Source organism: Henckelia pumila, chromosome 4 (assembly GCF_033568475.1).
Source record: "Henckelia pumila isolate YLH828 chromosome 4, ASM3356847v2, whole genome shotgun sequence".
Lineage (NCBI taxonomy): Eukaryota > Viridiplantae > Streptophyta > Magnoliopsida > Lamiales > Gesneriaceae > Henckelia > Henckelia pumila.
In genome coordinates this window covers 76240903-76253194 of record NC_133123.1, presented here as the reverse complement: position 1 = coordinate 76253194, position 12292 = coordinate 76240903, and the positions used below count along the sequence as shown (strand labels likewise).

The 12292-nt window shown below is 39.1% G+C and overlaps 1 non-coding gene across 1 annotated transcript; it reads right to left on the bottom strand.

Moving 5' to 3' along the window:
- Window positions 1–1586: 1586 nt before the first annotated feature.
- On the bottom strand, window positions 1587–1692 carry LOC140869893 (small nucleolar RNA R71). Its single transcript, XR_012146883.1, has one exon. It is a non-coding gene; the product is annotated as a small nucleolar RNA R71 (small nucleolar RNA).
- Between the last annotated feature and the right edge of the window lie 10600 nt (window positions 1693–12292).

Genomic DNA, 12292 nt, shown 5'->3' with positions numbered 1-12292 from the left:
AAGGATTTTATAGGTTATTTTGAGGTTACGAGGGTTTGGATAGTTTTCAGAGCATTAAAGACAGCTATTGAGAGTTTTGAAATGCACAAGAGCTCGAGAATTTGGTACGAAGATGGAAGACGGCGGCATCCGGCGACGAAAAAGCTTAATTCTACTTCGTTCTAGTTTTCCTTTGAACTTTATTTTTCTAGTTTGATGGATTATTTGAAGAACAAGTTTTGTTTGATCTTTGAATTTATTATGAACTAATTTCTTAGTCTAGAGGTAGACGGATCTTGACTGGAAACCATGATTGAAATATTGTGATTTATATATTTGAATTATTCGCACAGTTTATTTGTGTTTTTCTGATCTTAATGTTTTCAATTTACTGGCCATATATTGGATGATATTTAATTTAGAATCTATTACTCGAGAGAGGAGATTTTGAATACGACATAGGAAAATACGTCATTGGTGTTTATATTGTTCGAGAGGCATATAACTACATAGAATTCATTAGAAGAATTCTTGTGCCATTTACCAGGTTTAATAGTTGAACTTAGATAGACATATTGAGTTTGCTATTGAATACGAATTTCTGCTCGACACTCGAGAGAGGTAGTAGAAAATAATAGGGATTCTTGGCTAATAAACTAGAAGAACTGATAATTAAACAATCATTAGACCTAAATTGTGGTGGACAGTCAAGTGAAGCCGAATGTTTTGCAATCATCACTTATTGAATTTTCATCTCGTGAACTCGTGGTTATTTTAGTTTTTTTTCTTGCAAATTCTAGTTTTATAAAAATCAAATCAATTTCGTAGCTCTACATAGGATTATGATTTTATTAGTTGCAAATATTTGATATAATATCATTTATTCATTCTCCGTGGCATTGACTTGGACTTAATTCCTATATTATAACTTGACAACGTGCGCTTGCGAGCGAAAAACACGCAACAAATTTTTGGCGTCATTGCCGGGGAGTTGAATTTTATTTGATTTATATTAAATTGTGCTAATTAGTCTTAATTTTGATTTAGAGCATTTTATTTTATTTTGTTGGTTCTAATGTAAAATTTTTTCCTGTCTATGCAGTTTATGCAAAAAAGCCAAAGTTATGACTCACTGCTCTTTGATCCGAAAATCGAGAAAACTGCTAAAGCTTTGAGAAAAGCTAGAAGAGAAGAGTTGCAACAAATGGCTGAAGAAAGGGAAAGAGTTGTCAATAATGCTCCGGTGCCAATCAGAGATCACTTTCGACCGGTGATCAATAATCATTATTCTAGGATAGCTCGGCAGAATATCATAGCAAATAATTTTGGGTTGAAGCTAGCTTTGATTAATATGGTGCAGCAAAATCAGTTCAGGGGTGCAGCTACTGAAGTTCCAAATTTGCACCTGCGTACTTTTCTGGAGATTGCTGATACAGTGAAGATTCATGGTGTTACTGAGGACACCATCAGACTACGATTGTTCCCGTTCTCTCTTAGGGACAATGCTTGAAGTTGGTTGCAGTCACTACCTCTTGGGAGCATCACTACATGGGAAGACATGTCATCTAAATTTATGGCCAAGTACTTTCCGCCTGCCAAGTCTGCCCAGCTGAAAATTGAGATCACTACTTTCAAACAACAAGATTATGAGCTACTGTATGAAGCTTGGGAGCGGTACAAGGAATTTCTTAGGAAGTGCCCGAACCATAATTTTCCGGACTGGGAACAGATTGAGTTATTCTACAATGGTTTGAATGGCCCAACAAGGATTTCTATGGATGCTGCAGCTGGAGGTTCAATATTTTCTAAATTTCCTGAACATGCTTATGAGATGCTTGAGCAAATGACTGTTAACAGCTATCAGTGGCCGAGTAAGATATCTGCAATAAGGAAGCCTGCTAGAATTCATGAGGTTGATGCATTCACTTCTTTGACTGCTCAGATGGCTACTATTTCTACACAGTTGGCTGCACTGACCAAAGGGAATCAAAGTTCTACTGAGACAACATCAATGGCGACTGCCGTAAATTCTGCTGATGGATTTGAGAGTGCGGAGCAAGCTCAATATGTGAACAACAGGAATTACAACAATTATCGAGGTAATCCTGTACCCAATCAGTATCATCCTACTTTGCGTAATCATGAAAATTTTTCCTATGCAAACAATAAGAATGTGTTGAATCCTCTACCGGGGTTCAATACTCAGAATGGTAAGGGTAAGCCATCGTTGGAAGATTTTGTGAGTAATTTTATTGCATAATCATCCACAAGATTTAAGAGGAATGAAAATAGGCTTGATAGTATGGAGATGCACTTTACCAATGTGAGCGTTTCTATGAAAAATCTTGAAACACAAATTGGTCAACTGGCGACTGCATTGAATAATCAGCAGAGAGGTGTGTTTCGTAGCAATACTGAGGTTAATCCTAGGGAACAATGCAAGGCTGTTACTCTTAGACGTGGTAAAGAACTTGGGACTGATAACCCAAAGGCAGTGGATGATGAGGAAGTTGAAGAGATTGTGGTAGAGTCCGAAAATTCTGATAGCAAAAATTCCAGCAAGTCTGCAGTTGTACCTGAGAAACCGCCAGTGCCAAAAGCTGTTCTGCCATATCCTCAGCGGTTCAAGAAGAAAACGTTGGATGAGAAGTTTTCTATGTTTCTTGACATCTTCAAGAAAATTCATATTAATATTCAATTCGCTGATGCTTTGGAGCAGATGCTGCATTATGCTAAATTCATGAAGGATGTGATGGCGAGGAAGAGAAATCTTGAAGAGTTTGAAACAGTGAAGTTGACAGAGGAATGCAGCACCATCCTGCAAAAGAAACTGCCACAGAAATTGAAAGATCCAGGGAGTTTTACTATTCCTTGCATTATTGGTGGTGCAACTATTAATAGGGCATTATGTGATTTAGGTGCAAGAATTAATTTAATGCCTTTGTCTATTTTCAGGTCTTTGGAGCTTGGCGAGGTGAAACCAACCACGATTACTCTACATTTGGCTGACCGTTCTCTGACATATCCTCGAGGAGTTGTGGAAGACGTATTGGTAAAAGTAGATAAGTTTATTTTTCCTACTGACTATGTAATGCTTGATATGGAAGAAGATCAAGATGTCCCTCTAATTTTTGGAAGACCATTCTTGGCGACAGGCAGAGCGTTAATTGATGTGCAGGAGGGTGAAGTAACTCTATGAGTTGGTGGTGAAGCTGTCACTTTCAATATCTATAAAACCATGAAATACCACGATGAGGTACATTCTTGTAATCACATTGATTTCTTTAATTCTTATGAGAATAATTTGGTGCAGGAATAGAGTTGGAGGATGCATTGGCTAGGTGTTTAATTAATTCTTTGAACCAGTTTGATGTGGAGGATTGGGAACTTAGAGAGAAATTTCTTGCTCTTGAAAGTTTTCCAAAAGAAAAAGATGACCAAGAAAAAATTGAAGCATTGCCTGAGGAGCCCAGCAAAGAGGTACCAATTTCTACTCCTGAATTGACAGAACTGCCTGGTCATTTATGCTATGCATTTATGGGAAAAAATTCGACTTACTCGGTAATTATTTCATCCTCTCTTACTCATGATGAAAAGGATTAATTATTAAGAGTTTTGAGAAAATTTAAATCTGCTTTGGGTTGGTCACTTTCTGATATCAAGGTAATTAGTCCCAATATTTGCATGCATAAAATTTTAATGGAGTAGTCGTATAGTCCTTATGTTGATCATCAAAGGAGGTTAAATCCTGCGATGAAAGATGTTGTAAAAGATGAGGTGTTGAAATTATTGAATGCTGATATTATTTATGCTATATCTGACAGTTCTTGGGTGTCGCCAGTACAGGTTATGCCGAAAAAGAGAGGTATGTCTGTAGTTAAAAATGAGAAAAACGAGTTGATTTCAACTCTTACTGTTACTAATTGGAGAGTTTGTATTGATTATAGAAGGTTGAATAAGGCTACTAGAAAAGATCATTTTTCTCTTCCTTTTATTGATCAGATGCTTGACAGGTTGGCAGGTTATAAACATTACTGTTTTTTATATGGCTATTCTGGCTACAATCAAATTTCTATAGCGCCAGAGGATCAAGAGAAAACAACTTTCACATGTCCCTATGGTACTTATGCTTTTAGGAGAATGTCATTTGGTTTGTGTAATGCACCGGCTACTTTTCAGCGGTGCATGATGGAAATTTTTTCTAACATGTTGGAAGAAGTCATGGAAATTTTTATGGATGATTTTTCTGTGTTTGGGTCTTCTTTGGATCATTGTTTGCACAAAATCTGACCCTGGTTTTGCAGCGCTACCAAGAGAAAAATCTAGTGCTTAATTGGGAAAAATGTCACTTCATGGTGCAAGAGGGAATAGTACTTGGACATAAAGTGTCATCTAATGGGCTTGAGGTGGATCGAGCAAAAGCGGTTGTGATTGAAAAGCTTCCACCGCCAAATAATGTGAAAGTCATTAGAAGTTTCTTGGGACAAGCTGGGTTTTATCGTCACTTTATTAGAGATTTTTCTAAATTACTAAACCTTTGTGTAATTTATTAGAAAAAGACACATCTTTTATTTTTGATGATGCGTGTTTGCAGGAATTCACAAAGATCAAGGAGGCATTAATTTCTGCGCCTATTATGATTGTGCCTGACTGGAAGGAGCCGTTTGAAGTGATGTGTGATGGCAGCGATTATTTTGTGGGAGCAGTTTTGGGGAAAATAAGAGATAAGATGTTTCGGGCGATTTACTACTCTAGACGCACTCTTGACGGAGCACAACAGAATTACACTACTACGGAAAAAGAGATGTTGGCTGTGGTTTTCTCCATCGACAAATTCATGTCCCATCTCATTGCTCAAAAGTAATTGTTTATACTGACCATGCAGCAAGTCGTTATCTCTTTGGCAAGAAGGATGACAAGCCGAGATTGATTCGGTGGATACTCTTACTACAAGAGTTTGATTATGAAATTAGAGACAAAAAAAAGGGGGTGAGAATTTAGTGGCGAATCACCTGTCTCGCTTGGAGTTGGAAGGAAAAGCCGAATATGAACTCATCAAAGAGAAATTTCCTGATGAGCATCTTTTTGAGGTAAATTCTAAACTTCTTTGGTTTGCTGACTTTGCTAATTTTCTTTCTTGTGGTGTTTTGCCTCCAGATCTTAATCATCACCAAAGAAAGAAATTTTTCCATGATGTCAAGTTTTATCTGTGGGATGATCCATTTGTGTACAAAAAGTATTCGGACCAAGTGATAAGGAGATGTGTAGATGAAGCTGAAGCAAAAGAAATTTTGGAACAATGTCATTCTGCACCGTATGGTGGTCACTTTGGAGCCACACGGACAGCCGCCAAGGTACTTCAGTCTGGTTTTTATTGGCCAACTTTATTCAAAGACAGTTATACCTTGGTAAAATCATGTGATATATGTCAAAGAATGGGAAATATATCTAGGCGTCATGAATTACCTCTCACCAATATTTTAGAGGTTGAATTATTCGATGTGTGGGGTATTGATTTTATGGGACCATTTCTTATATCCTTTGGGAAATATTATATTTTATTGGCTGTTGATTATGTTTTGAAATGGGTGGAAGCGATCGCCACCCCCACTAACGATGCTCGTGTAGTGGTGCAGTTTGTGCAGAAAAATATTTTCACGAGGTTTGGAACCCCAAGGGCCATTATCAGTGATGAAGGTACGCATTTTTGCAATAAAATATTTAATTCATTACTGACAAAATATGGCGTTAGGCATAAAGTGGCATGTGCATACCATCCTCAAACAAATGGGCAAGCTGAAATATCCAACCGGGAAATCAAGCAAATTCTAGAAAAGACTGTTAACACGAACCGGAAGGATTGGGCAATCAAGTTGGATGATGCACTATGGGCATATCGGACCGCGTTCAAAACTCCTATTGGCATTTCGCCATACAGGTTGGTCTTTGATAAATCATGCCATCTGCTAGTGGAGTTAGAGCATCGAGCGTATTGGGCGGAGAAAACGTTGAATTTTGATATGAAAGCTGCTGAAAAAGGGCGAATGTTGCATTTGAATGAGATCGAGGAGTTTCGTAATCATTCTTACGAAAATTCCAAGCTCTACAAAGAATAGACCAAAAAGTGGCATGACAAAATATTACTGAAGAGAGAATTCGAGCCTGGACAGCATGTATTATTATTTAATTCTCATCTCCGCTTATTTCTAGGTAAGTTGAAATCGAGATGGTCTGGTCCGTTCACCGTGGTGAAAGTGCATCCCTATGGAGCTATTGAACTGAGTTGTCATGATGGACAGACTTTTCAAGTCAATGGGCCGAGATTGAAACATTATTTTGGCAATGAAGTGCGGAACATTGAGAAAGTTGCATTGATCAAGCCGTTGTAAAAGCACCAGGAAAGTCAGGCTGACGACATTAAACCAAGAGCTTTTTGGGAGGCAACCCAAAATTTTATTATTCTCGCGTTATTTTTAGTTTTTATTTTTCTTTTTATCGTTTTAGTGTTTATTTTTCTTCTTATCTTGTTTTCTTAATTAATTATTTATTTTTTTTCAGGGCGCACCCGCGCTTCAGGAGGGCGCCCCCGCGCCCAAAGTGGCAGAAACTTTTGGTAAAAATTTTTTCGGGAGGGCGCACCCGCGCTCAACTTGGCAGAAACTTGGACATTTTGTTGCAACACAGGGCGCACCCGCACTAGAGGAGGGCGCACCCGCGCCCAAATAGGCAGAAACATGGAAAATTTTGGACAAGATACAGAGCACCCGCGCTAGACGGACAGCGCACCTGCGCCCTGAACACAGCGCACCCGCGTTCTGGGATTTATAAGTCACGGATTTTATCAATTTTTTTACAGGTTCGTTCGGCCTTCTTTCCATCCAAGCTTCTATCTCACCTAAAAAATTCCCATTCCTGACGAACTAGAGCCGAAATCGTCTCTTGTTTAGCATTGACACTTCAATTCGTGGCTTTTACATCTCATTTTCCTACACCATCCACCCAAAATTCGAATTTAGGATTCTTTGCCGGTGGGATTTTTGGACTTTGCACTTTAATTACAATAGGGAGTTCGAATCTACAGGTATTTAGGAGTTAATTTCGAGATCTTACATGGCTTTTGCACATCTAAGCGCTCAAGGCTATAAAAATCGAGGTACTTTGCTTAACCCATCTTATTATTTAAAACATTGGACATTATTGTGGAAAGTGTTTGAATTGGTTTTTGTGTTGGAGTTTGGGTGCATATTGATTGGTTTAATTGTTGGAGTTGGAATTGTGTTGGTTGTGGTTGAGTTTTGAAGTCTTGAGAAATTGTTTGCACGCCAAGTGTTTGATATGGGGCCTAAACAAAAACAAAAACAAGTTGTTTCATCTTCATCGGTGGATGTTTCGGATAATAGATTCGTGGACGAGGCGGCTGCCGCTCATTATACCGCGATGTTGGCAAAAACTTTGGTGAAAGAACGCGGTTTTGATCTAAGCAGGACCGTTCATGCCGTGAGAGAGATAGGTGAAGCAAGACAATGGCTAAATTTCATGAAACAACCGAGAGATGCGGTTGTTCCAATGGTTAGAGAATTCTATGCAAATTTAAAGGCGAAGAACGAACATTTGCGTGTGTTGGTGAGAGGTAAGTTGGTGGCGTTTGATGCACACACCATCAATACTTTGTATACAATGCCCATGATTTTGCACGACGAGTATGCGGAGTATACTAGTGATCAGCAAGAATTTGAAGAAATCTGTGAGCGTATATGTAGAGAGGGTACTAAATGGAAGGTGAATTTGAAGGGCAACATGTCTTTTGCCAAGGCTGATTTGCTGGGTATCAAGAAAGGGTGGTATTCTTTTGTGGCAGCTAGGCTTTTACCGTCTGATCATACCACCACTGTCACACAGGAGAGGGCTGCATTGGTATATTCTATCGTCACGGGCAATTCCATGGACCTCGGACACATAATCCAGGATTCCATTATTCATTGCTCCACCGGCTCTACTACAGGCGGACTCACACACCCATCGATTATCACAGATTTGTGTCGCCTTGCTGGTGTCACCTGGAAGGCCACCGAGGAGTTACTGAAGCCTCGGGTAGCCATTTCTGTTACCCATTACCCCGCACCAGACCACCAGGCTGCAGTGGTATGACCGCCACGAGCCGCACCTGCGGCCGTTCCTCATACTATTCCCGCCCGACTCACTAGACTGGAGCACGATATGGAGAAGTTTTGCTATCGAACGGATGTCTTTATGAGCTATATGATGGATTTCACATATGTTTTGGAGCAGCATTTTCCAGCCGCATCATCTGATGCCCCTCCATTTCCGCCACACCCTGTTTGGCCTCCACAATACCCACCACCGACCGATCCCCATGGTGATGTTGCGGGCGATGACCACTGACGGTCGTCTCCATGGGTACGTGTATTCCCTTGTTCTTTTATCGATTCAGTGTACATTAGGGACAATGCACGAATCTAAGTTTGGGGGGATTTTTGTGTGTTTAGTTTCATTTTGTTTGGTTAGTATGTGATGTTGCTTTTTAATGGAAGTGTTTGCCTGATCCTGCATCTGTGTCATGTTTTGTTTTTTTGTATTGTGTTATCTGCATGTTGCGTTTCGTGTCAGTTTTATTGTGTGTTTGTCTTTTCGTGTCAGTTTTATTGTGTGTTTGTCTTTTTGAAAAAAAATGTGAAAAATGAGAAAAACAAAAGAAAAATGGCCTATGATGATGAGTTGGAAAAAGAAAAAGAGCATATCATCTAGTGTTGGCGACATTTTATCTTGAGTTCTCACCTTTTATGCACTATAGCCTTGACTGTCGATACTCCTGATAAGTAGAAAAAGTTTTGTGGATTTTGTAAGCGGATTGGATAATTTGACTCTTAACTTTGGTGATTTATGCTCAAGACCGAGGTAGACTGATACAAGCATATAAATGATTTAGGAAATTTAATTGAAAATTTTTTATTGAATGTTAAAAGTTGCCAAAGCAACATGAAAAATTCTCTTACAACTCCATCCGGGCCTGGAAAGGGATTGAAATTCTAATCACCAATCCATGGCTAAGTTTGCGGATAAAATGGGGTTCATGCTCCATCCGGACTATAGACTAGAGGATTGAAATCCTAATCCTATATTTAGTTATAGCTAAGTCTGCGAGTAATTTATGGGGCTAAAATAAAAACCGGGTGCAAAAAAAAAATCCGGTAATTTTATGAAAAAAAAATGTAATCACCAAAAAAGTCCTTTTGATTTATGCGAGTAAAAGTTGAACTTTGTGGAGAGTATTTTGAAACTAGAGGGAGAGGTTAATGACTCTTTGAGGCTTACTGGTTGCATAATTTGATCGAAAGTTAGGTGGGTAGACGGGATTGGCAAATCACACATACACGAGGACTCTTGAGAAAATTAGCTACACATGGATTAATTGTTGAACATCTGAGGCCAGTTGGGTTATTTAAGTTTTATAGCTTTTTTGTGTGTTTTAAATTCTTCTTTGTTTGTTTAATTGTTTGTTTGTTTTGCTCGAGACTAGAAAAAGTTCAGGTTTGGGGGAATTTGATAAGTGCAATTTTTGCACTTATATTTTATATGAATTAGCTTGGGTTTTGTTTTGTTTTGAGCGATATTATGCGTATTTTCTTGTCATTTGTGTAATTGTAGGAATTTAGGTGGCAATCAATTTTTGGTGAGAAAAAGAAGTGAAAAAGATGAAATGAGAAGAAAATAAGTGTCGAACAGAGCGCACCCGCGCCCAAGTTAGACTGCACCCGCGCTGAAATGTGTTGATCGCGGCGCACCCGCACCGGAGGATGGTGCACCTGCGCCCTGGAGCTTCGATTTTCGATAAATTTTGCTTCCGTGTAGAGCACCCGCGCCGGTGGAGAGCGCACCCGCGCTACGTAGTCTCCTAAAATTTGGAAAGTCTCTAATCGTGTTAAAAAAGGATTTTATAGGTTATTTTGAGGTTACGAGGGTTTGGAGAGTTTTCAGAGCAATAAGGACGGATATTGAGAGTTTTGAAGCGCACAAGAGCTCGAGAATTTGGTACGAAGACGGAAGACAGCAACATCCGGCGACGGAAAAGCTTAATTCTACTTCGTTCTAGTTTTTCTTTGAACTCTATTTTTCTAGTTTGATGGATTATCTGAAGAACAAGTTTTGTTTGAGCTTTGAATTTATTATGAATTAATTTCTTAGTCTAGAAGTAGACGGATCTTGACTGGAAACCATGATTGAAATATTTTGATTTATATATTTGAATTATTCGCACAGTTTATTTGTGTTTTCCTGATCTTAATGTTTTCAATTTAATGGCCATAGATTGGATGATATTTTATTTAGAATCTATTACTCGAGAGAGGAGATTTTGAATACGATATAGGAAAATACATCATTGGTGTTTATATTGTTCGAGAGGCATATAACTCCATAGAAGTTATTAGAAGAATTCTTGTGCCATTTATCGGGTTTAATAGTTGAACTTAGATAGACATATTGAGTTTGCTATTGAATACGAATTTCTGCTTGACACTCGAGAGAGGTAGTAGAAAATAATAGGGATTCTTGGCTAATAAACTAGAAGAATTGATAATTAAACAATCATTAGACCTAAATTGTGGTGGACAATAAAGTGAAGTCGAGCCTTTAGCATTCATCACTTATTGAATTTTCATCTCGTGAACTCGTGGTTATTTTAGTTTTGTTTCTTGCAAATTCTAGTTTTATAAAAATCAAATCAATTTCGTAGCTCTACATAGGATTAGGATTTTATTAGTTGCAAATATTTGATATAATATCATTCATTTATTCTCTATGGGATCGACTTGGACTTAATTCCTATATTATAACTTGACATCGTGCGCTTGCGAGCGAAAAACATGCAACAGTCACTACACTTCGTGAGTTGTCTATCATCACAGATCTGGAGGGCGCGGGTTTTACTCATCCTTAAGGGGGTGAAAGAGGCAAACTTCCCCAATTGTTTGGGTCGAGCTGGTGGTCCACATATCAGGGGCAGGACGGGTGGCCTGGCTCTTCTAGGGATTTTAGGCTGATCTCTCTCTTCTTCTCCCCTCGAGAGGCTCGTATTTATTCCAAATTCACATATTTCTCAGCACGGGCCAGTAAATCCTCATATGTGGTAGGTGGTTTCTTGATTACAGATTTTAGGAAATCTTTACTAGTAAGCCCCTGGATGAAGGCACTGATGAGTAAATCAGTCATGGCGGACGGAACCTCGAGGGCTAGGCCATTAAATCTTCGAATGTACGCTCTCAAACCCTGTTGCTCCCGTTTTTTAATAGCGGAAATACTAAAATTAGTTGTACGATGTTTTTTGCTACTGGAAAAGTGATGAAGGAAGGTTTTGGTGAAGTCCTAGACCTCATGAATATCTCCTGGTCGGAGTAGGTTAAACCACTACTGGGCTGGACCTATCAAAGTGGTAAGGAAGACCCGACACTTGATCGGGTCGGAGTACCTATGCAACAGGGCAGTGTTCTCAAAACGGGAAATGTGTTCCTCCTGGTCCCCCTTTCCATCATATTCCCCTATGTGCAAAAACTTGAAATTTTTGGGGAGTTCCGCCTCCAATATCTCCGGGAAAAAGGGACGTTGCTAGATACCCGGATTGCTTTTTATTCAAGAGTTCCATCTCCTCCTTTAGTGTTTTGATTTCCTCCAACTGCGCATCTTGATTGGGAGGAGATGGTACTCTCCCTGTCTACTAGCGCTCGTTCCACAGAGGTGACAATCAGTTGATTGAGAACCGCCGGATCAATAGATGGATTTCCTCCATTGTCGTTAACCATATTGACTCTTTCTCCTTCAAATTCTTACAAAAGCACCAACTGATGATACCAAAAATTTACCTCGGGTTCGATCAGGTAAAACGGGTCTTCAAATCTTTCAAAAATCAGGTCAGGTCGGGCATAGCGTAATTCTGCATAGATAAAAACAATGTTGGGGGCTTCGATGGTGTATTCGGTGTGACCCCTCCGATGCCAAAGTCGATGATCATAAGACAAAAAATATAAATCAGGAGAATATGAGTGAGTGAATGCGTGAGTGGAAAGTGAATCTATAAAACCATAAATAATACATGTATTTATAGGGGCTGGAGAGGTGAATTACCTTATCAGGATAGAATTTGTGCTAAGGTAGGACTCAATTATTATGGCGGCTAGGACTCTTGAACCGACTTACCAATATTATCATAATCCCGGAGTTGTGGGAGTTTATCTCTATCTATTAGAGATTCTCAAATGCTACCGATATTCCAAACCTTCATTTTTGGGCCTAGGCCGGT